Source organism: Anolis carolinensis, chromosome 4, assembly GCF_035594765.1.
Source record: "Anolis carolinensis isolate JA03-04 chromosome 4, rAnoCar3.1.pri, whole genome shotgun sequence".
Classification (NCBI taxonomy): domain Eukaryota; kingdom Metazoa; phylum Chordata; class Lepidosauria; order Squamata; family Dactyloidae; genus Anolis; species Anolis carolinensis.
In genome coordinates this window covers 192,041,604-192,054,628 of record NC_085844.1, presented here as the reverse complement: position 1 = coordinate 192,054,628, position 13,025 = coordinate 192,041,604, and the positions used below count along the sequence as shown (strand labels likewise).

The 13,025-nt window shown below is 42.4% G+C and overlaps 1 protein-coding gene across 1 annotated transcript in view; it reads left to right on the top strand.

Annotated features, from left to right (window-relative positions):
- Nucleotides 1–11,182: 11,182 nt before the first annotated feature.
- The window catches only part of bak1 (BCL2 antagonist/killer 1), a 47,541-nt gene continuing 45,698 nt past the window's right edge, over nt 11,183–13,025 (top strand). The window contains exon 1 of the mRNA XM_003220396.4: nt 11,183–11,386. The gene's annotated coding sequence lies outside the window, so the exon portion shown is untranslated. The remainder of the gene's footprint in view (nt 11,387–13,025) is intronic.

Here is a 13,025-nt window from a genome sequence, read left to right as displayed (position 1 = left end):
CTTCGGCTTTGAAATGGAGATGAGCACCAACCCCCAGAGTCAGAGTTATACCTTTTATAATAGGGGTGTAGTATTAGTTTGGGCTATTTTAATAAATAATAATTATTATTATTTATTTATTTATTTATTTATTTACATTCCATCTTATCTCCCTGGAGAGACTCAGGACGGATTCCAAACATAAAAGGCAAGCACAACAACAATACACGCATAACAATGAAAAATTGATAGCCCAACATATAAAACAAATTAAGACTTAACAACTAAAAATAAATAAAAGACGCAACCTGTTATATCTGACATAAAACAAAACACTGAACATCAAAAAAAAGTCAGTTTCCCAAGTCCTTGAGGCAAATAGATTGATCATTGCTCAAGATGTCTATTGAGCTGGTGGGGACAAACAGGTGTAACCAGCAACCAGAAAATACATTTATCCAGCATCTACCACGAGTGCTAGTTAACTGGGGGCCCTTCCACACAGACATATAACCCAGAATATCAAGGCAGAAAATCCCACAATATCTGCCTTGAACTGGCTTATCTGAGTCTACACTGCCATATATCCCAGTTCAAAGCAGATATGTGGAAGGGGCCTTAGATTACAGAATCCAAGAGCAGTTTGAGAATTCTGGTAATTCAAAAAAACAACAAAACTCCAAATGTTGCCAGGTTCTGCAGGTTACGGCCTTACACTGTCTCTTTGTTTTTAAAAGACAGGTACAACATGAATGTGAGAACTATATGGCTAAGACAGATTTGTGTCAAAATCTCTTCTCTACTCTCCCCATCATTCAAATCTAGCAGTATTTCCCCGTTTCCGAAATGGGTAAAGCTGGATATATTTTGAAAACAGAGAACTAGCTTTAAATTGAGGTTTCTGTGATGTCATTATGCTCTTCCTCTGCACCTGGTGAAAAATGTTTTATCATTGAAACTGGTACACCGCTAGACATATAAAAAGCAGGAAAAAACTGACTCATAAATAACAGCAGAGTTTGGCTCATTTCTGAGTTTTGAGATATTTCAAGCCAATATTAATTGGCTCACCACACCTTCACTCGGGATTCAATAATGATAATTTCTGTTGTCTTAACTGGTTGTCTCAATGAGATAGAGCATTTCCGTGTTTGACCCATCCCGTGCAGAGATTTCTTTCTGTTTTTTGTTTTAGCAAACACGAGGAACAACAGACAAAAGAATACCATGCTGAGATGATATATAAAGGTACAAAAAGGAAGGAGAGAGCCTGTTATGTTATATCATCAAACTAAGACTATTATTACCATCAAATAATGCAACAGACACCTCAAAACAAGGTGTGGCCTTCAGGATTTAGTAATATGTAAGCTACCTGAGGTCTGTAGTTAAAATGTCTCTCAGTTCTGAAGAAGACAGAATAACAGAGCACACACTAACAGAAATCTAGATCCATTCCTACAGCAGTCTCATCCTTGGCCTACTGTGTATTTGTGAAGCAGTTCTGCACACCATTTGAGGCATTTGGTCTTCAATGATCCTGGGACCACCATTTGAGACAAGTTTGTAAAAGGAGGCATGGAGGTTTGATTTACGTTAGTTTGAGAGATGTCAAGGTACAATGAAGGTGATTGGTAGCAGTCCCAAACAGTATTTTGTTTGAATCCATGCATAGTGTGGGATTTTATTCAGGTGTGGAAGAGGCCTGGGAATCTAATGTATTTATTTAAGATTCACTTTGAGAATAAATTGAATATGTTGTCACTTGTACCAACTACAGTCTCCTTCTGATCTACTAGACTTTTTGAAAGATACCGTTTTTATACTCCTCTCTGTGGTAACAACAATGTAATGTGTGGGCCCTTCCAGACAGGCCCTTTATCCCAGGATCTGATCCCAGATTTTCTGCTTTAAACTGGATTATGGGTGTCTGCACTGGCAGATGATCTGGGATAAACAGAAAACCTGGGATCAGATCCTGGGATAAAGGGCCTTTCTGGAAGGGCCCTGTGTCTACACTGTTAAATTAACTCAGTTTGACACCAATTTAACTGCCATGGCTCAATGATGTGAGAACATGGGAGTTGTAGTTGGGTGAGGCACCAGCACTATTTGGCAAACAAGGTTAAAGACCTTATAAAATTACAACTCCTGTGATTCCATAGTTCTAAGCTTTAGCAGTTAAAGTAATGTCAGGCTGCATTAATTTGACAGTGCAGATGCACCCGTTGCAAAACTGACTAACACCACGGGTGTACAATTTATCACCTTTATTATCCTCTGAATCCATAATCGAAAAGTACACTATCAAAGATAGAAACCCATGTCTTATGCCTATGTTTATTTGTTTGATATTTTATTAATTTTTTATGTTTATTTTTGCATTCTTTCAATGAAGTTATAAAATCAACAATAACCCCAAACTGGTCCTGTTATAAGGTGGTCTAGAACGGAAGGAGGAGGATTTAGGGAGGAACTTTTTCACCATCCATCCATCCATTCAGTTGGTACACAGCAGGTATTGTGTGCTTTGGTCTCTTGGCTCCTGCTAAAGCAAGCATGGGCAAACTTCAGCCCTCCAGGCGTTTTGGACTTCAACTCCCACAATTTCTAACAGCCTCAGGCTTAAGTGGCTGAGGGGGAAAAGGAAAGGGCCTGAGCCCATTAGAAATTGTGGGAGTTGACATCCAAAACACCTAGAGGGCCAAAGTTTGCCCATGCCTGTGCTAAAGCTATAGAACTATCTTTAAAGCTAATCATCTCCAAGCAATTCATGACACAAGACTCTGTCCTGGGTGTAAACAAGGTAACTGGTTCCAGGATTTCCTATATAATCATCTGCTCAGCAAAACCACTTTGAAACTGCATTAAATCATCAGCTAAATCTGGTAACAGGTTCTGGTTGCCACCAGTGTTAGGTTTGTCTCAGGCCCCATCTATACTGCCACATAATCCAGTTTCAGAATCCAAGTTATCTGCTCTGAACTGGATTATATGTCAGTGCAGACTCACTTTGATCCAATTCAAAGCCGATAATCAGTAATAATAATAATAATAATAATAATAATAATAATAATAATAATAATAATAATAATACACTTTATTTATATTCCACTTTATCTCCCCAGAGGGGTTCAGAGTGAATTACAGTACACTCTTACACAACAACAACATACAATACATGTACATAAACAAAGGTAAATGTCTTCCCCTTTTTTCATCTCTGGCATCTGGAAGCAATGCTCAACTCTGGCCATGGGGAGGTGCTCTTGTTCAATTTTCCATGCCAAGGAGCCTGTTGTCTATAGACATCTCTGATCATGTTTTGCCAGCATGTCTGCATATCTGTGTGGGGTGCCCTTTTACCTTCCTACCTTCCTATTGATCTACTTGCATTGCATGCTTTTGAACTGCTAGGTTGGCAGAAGCTAGTGCTAACAGTCAGGAGCTCACCTCGACTTGCAGCTTTCAACTGCCAACCCTTCAGTAAGCAGATTTCCTGCGGCTAGCAGTTTAACCCGTTGCTCTACTGTGGCCTAAACAGAATCCAGGTTATCTGCTTTGAACTGGATTATATGGAAGAGTAGATCCAGTTTAAATTAGTAAAACAGAATCTAGGGAAACCCCCAAGCACTAAATTCATGTTTGGGGCAGCATACAGTCTACCCGGCACCAGCTGTGTGCTTCCTTTCAGATCAGCGGATTCCCTCACCCACTTCACTTCCTTTTGATCTGAATTACATTCTTTTTAATATCTCAGACATAACCCAAACCACATGTACACATGGCATTCCTGCCCAGGCCCTCAAGCCTCTTTCTGACTTCAGCTTCAAGGAACAGCTGTTAGGCTCGTCTTACTTCAGCCACAGAGACACATGGGAGGGTTTTGAGTATCTGTTTTTAGAAAGCTGCAGCAGAGATAACACCCCTGCAGACAAAACAATGGATCCCCTTTGCTCTTACAATTCAGACAAGATCTGTTATGTTCAAGCTAATGTACATGAGTTCTTAATAAGACTTCTGAACAGGATCGTGGTAATGGGTCCCCCTAGACCAAGCAAAGAATCAACTTTAGTAGAGTCTTTCCTGTAATGTCTTGTTCTATTAAGACAAATGCAGATAAGATCAAGCACACAAAAAATTGCATAAGGAACTTGGAAACCTACTAAACCAATTCTTCTTAAATCAGGGGTATGTTTATAAGTAACACTATAATGATCAATACTGAATTAGAATCATTGAATCATAGAGTTGGAAGAGACCTCACGGGCCATTCAGTCCTTAAAAGCCTCCAAAGAAGGAGCCTCCACCACACTCTGCAGAAGTGAGTTCCACTGCTGAACAGCTCTCACAGTGAGGAAGTTCTTCCTAATTTTCAGGTGGAATCTCCTTTCCTGTAGTTTTAAGCTATTGTTCTGCATCCTAGTCTCCAGGGCAGCAGAAAACAAAAACTCTTTAAAACAAAAAATGAGAGTTCCAGTACTAAAGCGCCTTTGTGAAATATTACTTCTGCACTTTAACACTATGGCTGTTTTAAAAAATAGAGGGATGAAAATTTCCCCTTCAGGCTATAGGACCAATTCAGCAAACCATGCCCCAGGGATTCTGTTTGTCATATTGTTGTTTCAGAAGGGCTCGGGGCCAAGAAGATACTGTAAAGGCAGCAGAAAGAATATGATGACCATAAATCCAGATGGCAGAAAGTAGCAAAATGCAGCAAAACCAAAGCAGATAATGAGGTGATGTGAAAACACATTTCTTTAGACCAGGGGGCCTCAAACTTTTTAAGCAGAGGGCTGGTTCACGGTCCCTCAGATTGTTGGGGGGGGGGGGGACTATAGTTTGGAAAAAAAATGAATAAATTTCAACGCACACTACACATATCTTATTTTTAGTGCAAAAAAATAAAAGAACAAAACAATATTTAAAATGAAGAACAATGTGAACCAACATAAACTTACCGGTATTTCAATGGGAAATGTGAGCCTGTGTTTGGCTGATGAGATAGTCAAGTTAATTAATTAGGATTGTTGTTGTGTTCTTTGAAGCCATTTCAGACTTAAATCTAAAGTTTAGGATGGGAACTGGATAAATGACCTTGGAGGGCCGCATCCGGCCCCTGGGCCACAGTTTGGGGACCCCTGCTATAAATCAATCTATTGACATATGACCTATGACTAAAACTGAACTTATTTCCATCTGTATAATAGAGGTTTTCTTTACACCAAGGCATGCTCAAGTGGCAAATTTTGGGAAGAAACAATAGGAGATATATAAATAGATATCTAACCCCACTTGCCTAGTTTCCAACAGACCTCACAACCTCTGAGGATGCCTGCCATAGATGCGGGTGGAACTTCAGGAGAGAATTGTTCTGGAACATGGCCATACAGCCTGGAAAACTCACAGCAACCCAATAGAAGACTTGTAGCTGTTCTCTCTGAGCTCCTTAATCATTCCAGTCTCACATCATATTGTTGTGTGCACCATTCACTCTGCTGAGCTCTTTATCACATAAACCAGACTGGGTCTACACTGCCCTTTATTGCAGGATCTGATCCCAGATTATCTGGCAGTGTAGACTCATATAATCCAGTTCAACGCAGATAATCTGGAATCAGATCCTGAAATAAAGGGCAGTGTAGATCCAGCTCCAGACTGTTGTCCTCAGGTGTGACTGTATTCCACTATCAGTGTTGAAGTAAATTTCCACTGCTAGTCATAGAGCAGATGATGTCTTGTTCTTTTCATCAGATAGCCAAATGTACTGTGCCAGTCTAGCTTCGTGTGCAGCTTTACAAGTGCATCATTTATCACTTGAGACAACACTCATTCATATTTCTTTCATTTATCAGTGGAGAGTTCTTTTACTTTAAAGGGTACCAACAGCTCTTCCAGCATAGATGAAATAAATGCCTTCCTACTTATCTAGTTCAAGGTATGACATACAGCTTTATATATTCAGGAATCTCGTTGTATTCAGGCCAATAATCCGTTCCAGCTGGACCATGATGGTTCAAAAATGCTGGAATGTAATTGTGATTTTACTCCTTTGTTCAACATCAAGTCATATTTAAAATGAGGTTACTTCACAATCAAAAGGACATAGACACGAACAGACAGTAAGTAAGCAAAGACTCAAAGATGAATCCAGTGATCTGTGAAAATCCCCCCGTTAAGAGCTCCACAAGACCCTTTGTTAGTTTTGCTCGTAGTTTTTGTAACCGTGAAACAACCAGCTTTTCTGCAGTCAGATAAATGTAAATGGACACAGTTCCCGCTGAAGTGTTATTTTTCAGGGACAATGGTATTATTTTCAGATTTTACCACTGTTACCACATGCCCTGATTACATCCTGAATATATTAGTTGCACACTGTGAGGATGATATGAAAAGTATTGAAAGGAGAAGACAGGCAAAAGTCGGATTATTTGATTATGCAATTCCTACGGTGCACGATGCCCTGCTGGTTTTGATCTTTGAAGCCCTGAAAAGGTTTGAGCTTGAGCTGAATACCTAAAAAATTCCCCTCCACTCACATGAACCTGCTTACATAATGCAGTCTCACAGCTCATCTAGAATTAATGCAATTTGACACCACCTTAGCTGCCATTGCTCAATGCTATGGATCCTGTGATGTGAAGTTCAGTGAAACACCAGTGCTTTTTGGCAGGGAGGGCTAAAGACCTTGTAAAACTACAACTCTCCGAATTCGAAAGCATTGAGTCATGGTAGTTAAAGGGATGTCAAGCTGTGTTATTTCTACCACGCAGTTGTACCCTCTGCATCACATTCCTGGTTCAAGACATTTGCTTACTTAAGGAAAGAACAAAAATCCACTCATGTACAAACACTGACTCAATCAACCATTGAGTCCATCTATAGGTTTGGTAATTTTTCTAAGCTCTGATAAAACTGCATAATAATTTGCTATTTTATCATAAAGTTTGAGTGCATCTGACACAAAGGGGCTAATGTCACAGGCATTATCTTTAATGTGCCACCAGATTGTTTCTCAAAAAGACTGTATATTCCAATTGCCCATTCAAGTATGAATGTTATTAATTTTTCAGAGCAAAAATACTGTATATCACAAATATGAAGCACATGCCAAAATCCTACAACCATCAGTGATTTACTTCAATAGTACCTCTGCCGCTTCTTGATGTAAATTGAGTTTAAAAAACAAACAGTATTGTTACATTAGTTTCTAGAATGCATGCTTTCAAAACAAAATTGTAACATACCGTATGCCATGTATCTTTATTTTAATGTATCTTCCATATTATTCTGTATCCTGCAGATGCTACTAATTAAATACTAAATTTCCCATTTTGTAGCACTCTTCATCTCCTTTTTAGTGTAGGTTTAACTGCCAAACACAGGCCCCTTTCTACACTGCCGGATAAATTCCAGATTATCTGTTCTGAACTGGATTATATGGCAGTGTAGACTCATAATCCAGTTTGAAGCAGATAATGTGGATAATGCTTTGATAATCTGTTTTATATGGCAGTGTAGAAGGGGTCAGATTCTTCATGCATATCAGCTGTAACAGACAATCAAAACTGAATTGTGAGGCAGGTATCAACGTTGGTCAAATGAAGGCTGTTTTTATATTTCAGCTGTCATACTCATTTTCTACAATTATCCTATTCCAGAGTTATCCTAAAATCATAGAATCATAGAACAGTAGAGTTAGAAGAGACCTCATGGGCCATCCAGTCCAACCCCCTGCTAAGAAGCAGGAAATCGCATTCAAAGCACCCCTGACAGATGGCCATCCAGCCTCTGCTTAAAAGTCCCCAAAGATGGAATCTCCACCACACTCCAGGGCAGAGAGTTCCAGTGCTGAACAGCTCTCACAGTGAGGAAGTTCTTCCCAATGTTCAGGTGGAATCTCCTTTCCTGTAGTTTGAAGCCGTTGTTCCGCGTCCTAGTCTGCAGGGCACCAGAAAACAAGCTTGCTCCCTCCTCCCTATGACTTCCCTTTACATATTTGTACATGGCTATCATGTCTCCTCTCAGCCTTCTCTTCTGCAGGCTAAACATGCCTAGTTCTTTAAGCCGCTCCTCATAGGGCTTGTTCTCCAGACTCTTGATCATCCTATTCCAGGACATGCAGAGCTTCAGGTATTGTTCACCTGCAGTTCTCATTAACCCTAGTCAGTCTAGCCAATGGTGATGGATAATGGGAGCTACAATCCAATAAAATCTGAAGGGCAACTCATTACCCCTCCATTGGTCCTATTGCCTGTAGCATGTCTTATTATCTGCTTTCTACAATGATGCAAAAGCTTTAGTATTGCTGCATATGGGTACTGTACTATCTGTTTTTGGGAGGGTTCTCTACATTGCCAGGAAGTTCAAAGCAACACTGAAAACAAGTTAGACACTACAGCATAAAAGCGCGGCACTGAAACACAGCTGAGCAAAGTGCAAGTTGAGTATTCCTTATATGGAAATCCAAAACTGTCCACACGGATGGCTGATGTCAAGAGTCAGACGCCAGTTAACATACAAAACAAAGTTTATTCCGAAGATAAGCCAAAAAATAACATAAACACAGGAAATATCCTTGAAACACTTCACTTTTCAGTGTTTCGAGAGTAGATTGGACAATAATAACTCAAAAACGAGCCACGCTAATTTCCCATGCTGGCATTCAATAAAAAACTAAATAACGCTTCAATTCAGCTTTGGAAAACAAATAGAGTTAATTGCTGGAAAATAAACAAACTAGAAAATCAGTAAAGCTGCTTCCACGGTGCAGATAAGCTGAGAGCCTCAAAGGGATGATGAATAGCCGTTGTCAGAAGATTCCAAGGTCAGGTCAGGAGGCAGCAGAAATTCCGAAAGACAAACCAATAGTCAGAAGCCGGGAGTAGCCGTCAGTCAGAGGGCGTAGACAGAAGCCAGGTCAAATTCAATCCAAAGTCCGAAGAGGGTGCAGTCATCCAAAACAGGTCCACGATAAGACACAGCGAGAGCCAAGCTAGATGATATCAGCAGATTCAAATCATAGTCCAAGTCCAGTCTTCATGGAAACACAGAGATCCCAATGGCGCCTCAGCAACACCTTGCCACACGCAAAGTGCAGTGGCCAAACATTCCCATTTTATTCCCCTTCCTCCTGGGTGACCAAACACTCACACCCAAACACCAGGTGTCCCAAATCTACTCAGAGTCTGAACTCCACACAGCTAGAGCTCGTGGATCTGGAGTACCTAGCAATTCGTCGGAGTCCCAATCATCCTGCCCACACTTAGCCCCATGAACACTTAAAGAACCATCCTCCCTTCTCCAAGCATCCCAATTGGGATCAGCTCCTGCAGAAACCCCAGGTTCAGAAGTATCCATAAGCCCCAAATCCCCAGACATCTCCGGTGGCTGTGCCCATTCAGTGCCCGCTTCCCCAGCCACCACCTGTTCCTCAGCATCCATCTCCCCATCTGAATCTTCCTCAGAAGATCCCCCATATAGCTCTCTAAGTCGCTTCCTGCGCAACTCCTCCAGTGAACCCTCATCACGAGGGTTTTTTCTTCCTCTTCGAATTCCATCCCCATCAACCATAATCCCCGAAGGCGCAGTCACAACAGCTGAGATAGTGATACCTTGGCATGCTGATAGCTCAATATTCTGAAATTTTGTTTCATGCACAACATTATTAAAAATGTGTATAAATTACCTTCAGTCTATGTGTAAAGTTAATGTAAAACACAAATGAAAGCCATGCTTAGACTTGGGTCTCATACATGTACCAGTATATGCAAATACAGGTATGCTGAAATGCAAAAACAAAACGCAAATCCTAAACCTTTCTGGTCTTAGGAACAGAAATGTTCCCGATGTTCACTGAGAGGCTAAGCTTCTCATGTGCTTCTGCAAAAGTGTTTAGGGTGGCTTGTAGGTCTTCTTCTGAACGTGCACAAACGTTATCATCGGCATATTGGAGTTCTATAACAGATGTTGTTGTGACCTTGGTTTTGGCTTTTAGTCAGCCAGGAGTGATAGCCTATGATGATGGTGTGATGATCATAGAATCATAGAATAGTAGAGTTGGAAGAGACCTCATGGGTCATCCAGTCCATCCCCCTCCCAAGAAGCAGGAAATTGCATTCAAAGCACCCCTGACAGATGGCCATCCAGCCTCTGCTTAAAAGCCTCCAAAGAAGGAGCCTCCACCACAGTACGGGGGAGAGAGTTCCACTGCCGAACAGCTCTCACAATGAGGAAATTCTTCCTGATGTTCAGGTGGAACCTCCTTTCCTATACTTTAAAGCCATTGTTCCGCGTCCTAGTCTCCAGGGCAGCAGAAAACAAGCTTGCCCCCTCCTATGACTTCCCCTCACATATTTATACATATTTATACATGGCTATCATGTCTCCTCTCACCCTTCTCTTGTTCTCCAGACTCTTTATCATTTTAGTCGCCCTCCTCTGGATGCTTTCCAGCTTGTCAACATCTCCCTTCAATTGCGGTGCCCAGAATTGGACACAGTATTCCAGGTGTGGTCTGACCAAGGCAGAATAGAGGGGGAGCATGACTTCCCTGGATCTAGACGCTATTCCCCTATTGATGCAGGCCAGAATCCCATTGGCATTTTTAGCAGCTGCATCACATTGTTGGCTCGTGTTTAACTTGTTGTCCACGAGGACTCCAAGATCTTTTTCACACGTGCTGCTGTCGAGCCAGGCATTGTCCCCCATTCTGTATCTTTGCATTTCATTTTTTCTGCCAAAGTGGAGTATCTTGCATTTGTCCCTGTTGAACTTCATTTTGTTAGTTTCGGCCCATCTCTCTAGTCTGTTAAGATCGTTTTGAATTCTTCTCCTGTCTTCTGGAGTGTTGGCTATCCCTCCCAGTTTTGTGTCTTCTGCAAACTTGATGATCGTGCCTTCTAACCCTTCGTCTAAGTCGTTAAAGATATTGAACAGAACCGGGCCCAGGACGGAACCCTTGATGATATGAAACATTTCATGTAAGGATTTGGTCCGTTCCTAAGACACCTCATCATAGAACTATGGAAGCAAGGAGTTGGAGGGGACCACAAGGCACAACCAATCCATTATATGAGTGCAAAGATAGCAAAACCAAAGAACTTCTAGTCTCAAGGGCTACTCAACTTCTACTTAAGAGGCACACGCTGTGGAAGGGGGCTGGGTGGGAGAGTGCAATGCCCGCGGCCGCGGCTAGAGGGCGCTGAACCCTGGCGTCTATGGTCGCCTTCCTGGCTCCTGGCTCGGTCAAGGCTGTGGCCTCGCCCTCCGCCCGCCGACGAAGCAGGAAGGGGGAGGATGCGCTAGCTGCTGGGAGGGAGCTCGGCTCATCCCTGTCTTTCCCGCAGCGGAGGCGAAGAGCGGAGAGGCCGCCGGCCGGGAAGGGCGCGGCTCGCCCGAGAGGAGGGTAAGTGAGTGAGTGGGGGTCCATCCGGGTCTTAAGGGCGGGGGGGGGGATCTGGAGGAGGGGGATCCGGCGGAGTTTCCAAACTCACCCCCAATGGGCCTCCTCCCCCAACAGCCCCGTCCACTTGGCAAAGTGGAGGGAAATTCGAAGCAAGAGGATTCGGATTTGGGCGCCCTTGGCCTCCTTCGGTTGCCCTCCGACTTGCTGGAGCCTCCCCAAAGCACAAGCCCCAGGATTCCAAATCATTGAGCCAAGGCAATCAAAGTGTTCCCAAACTGCATTTATTCTGGAGTGTAGATGCCCCTGATTACTGGAGAACAGGGTCACTGCTCGAGTCACACGCCTCCGCCCTGAAACCTTATCACGACTGGGTCCCAAAAAGTTGGAGAAGACTTAAAGGCACCCTTCAAGAAAGTCTCACGCGCTTCTCTGCTTTTCTGGAGGTGCTGCGGGCGAAGTAAAGGATGTGGCCTTGGAAGGGCATGTTTAATGACACTATGTAACACAGTTTTTGTTCCTGAGTTATAAAGGTCGTTTCCCAATTGGTTATATCATAAAAACATGGGAAAATTTATTAAACTGGGAAAATTTGGGTTGCTATGCGTTTTCCAAACTGAGTGGCCATGTTCCAGAAGCATTCTCTCCTGTTTCACCCACATCTATGGCAGGCATCCTCAGAGGTTGTGAGGTCTGTTGGAAAACTAGGCAAGTAGGGTTTATATATCTGTGGGAGGTCCAGGGTGGGAGAAAGAACTCTTGTCTATTGGAGGCAAGGGTGAATGTTGTAATTAATCACCTTGATTAGCATTTAAAAGCCTTGTAGCTTCAAAGCCTGGCTGATTCCACGCAACGCCCAAACATGGACCAAGGAACATGAAAAGGCACTGCAGACTAACTCAACCAGAGAAGTCAGCCATAGCAGAGCGCTTGATGAACCAACCTGGATGCAGCATATTGTCCAAGAATACAGAAATGCTGCACCACTCTCACAACCACCATGTCAGACTGCACAGAGAAACCATTGAAATCCAGAAGCATGTGAACTATTTCAACAGAAAGCAGGAAACCATGAAAATGAACAAAATCTGGCTACCAATATTTTAAAAAAACTCTGAAATCAGGACAGTAAATAAAGAACAACACTCAGAAAAAAGGGGATTCCAGACAAGAAACAATCAGGGCCAGTTAACAACTCCCAACAAAGGGTTCCCCCAGGCAGGAAGAAGCCAGGCTTTGCAGATGCAAGGCTTTTCAATGCTAATCAAGGTGATTAATTCCAACACTCACACTTGTCTCCAAAAGACAAGAGTTCTTTCTCCCACCCTGGACCTCCCACAGATATATAAACCTCACTGACCTAGTTTCCAGCAGATCTCTGAGGATGCCTGCCATAGATGTGGGCGAAACATCAGGAGAGAATGCTTCTGAACATGGCCATACAGCCTGGAAAACTCATAGCAACCCAGTGATTCCAGCCATGAAAGCCTTTGACAACACACTGCAAAAACTTTGATTTTGTGGGGCATCCTGCAGCACATTTTGCTATAGTTTTTCAACAAATATCTCATAGAGTCTCAACCAATTCAACACAGTTTATGGCAGCCATAAAAAAGAAGTTTCCAGAGTATAAAAACTACTT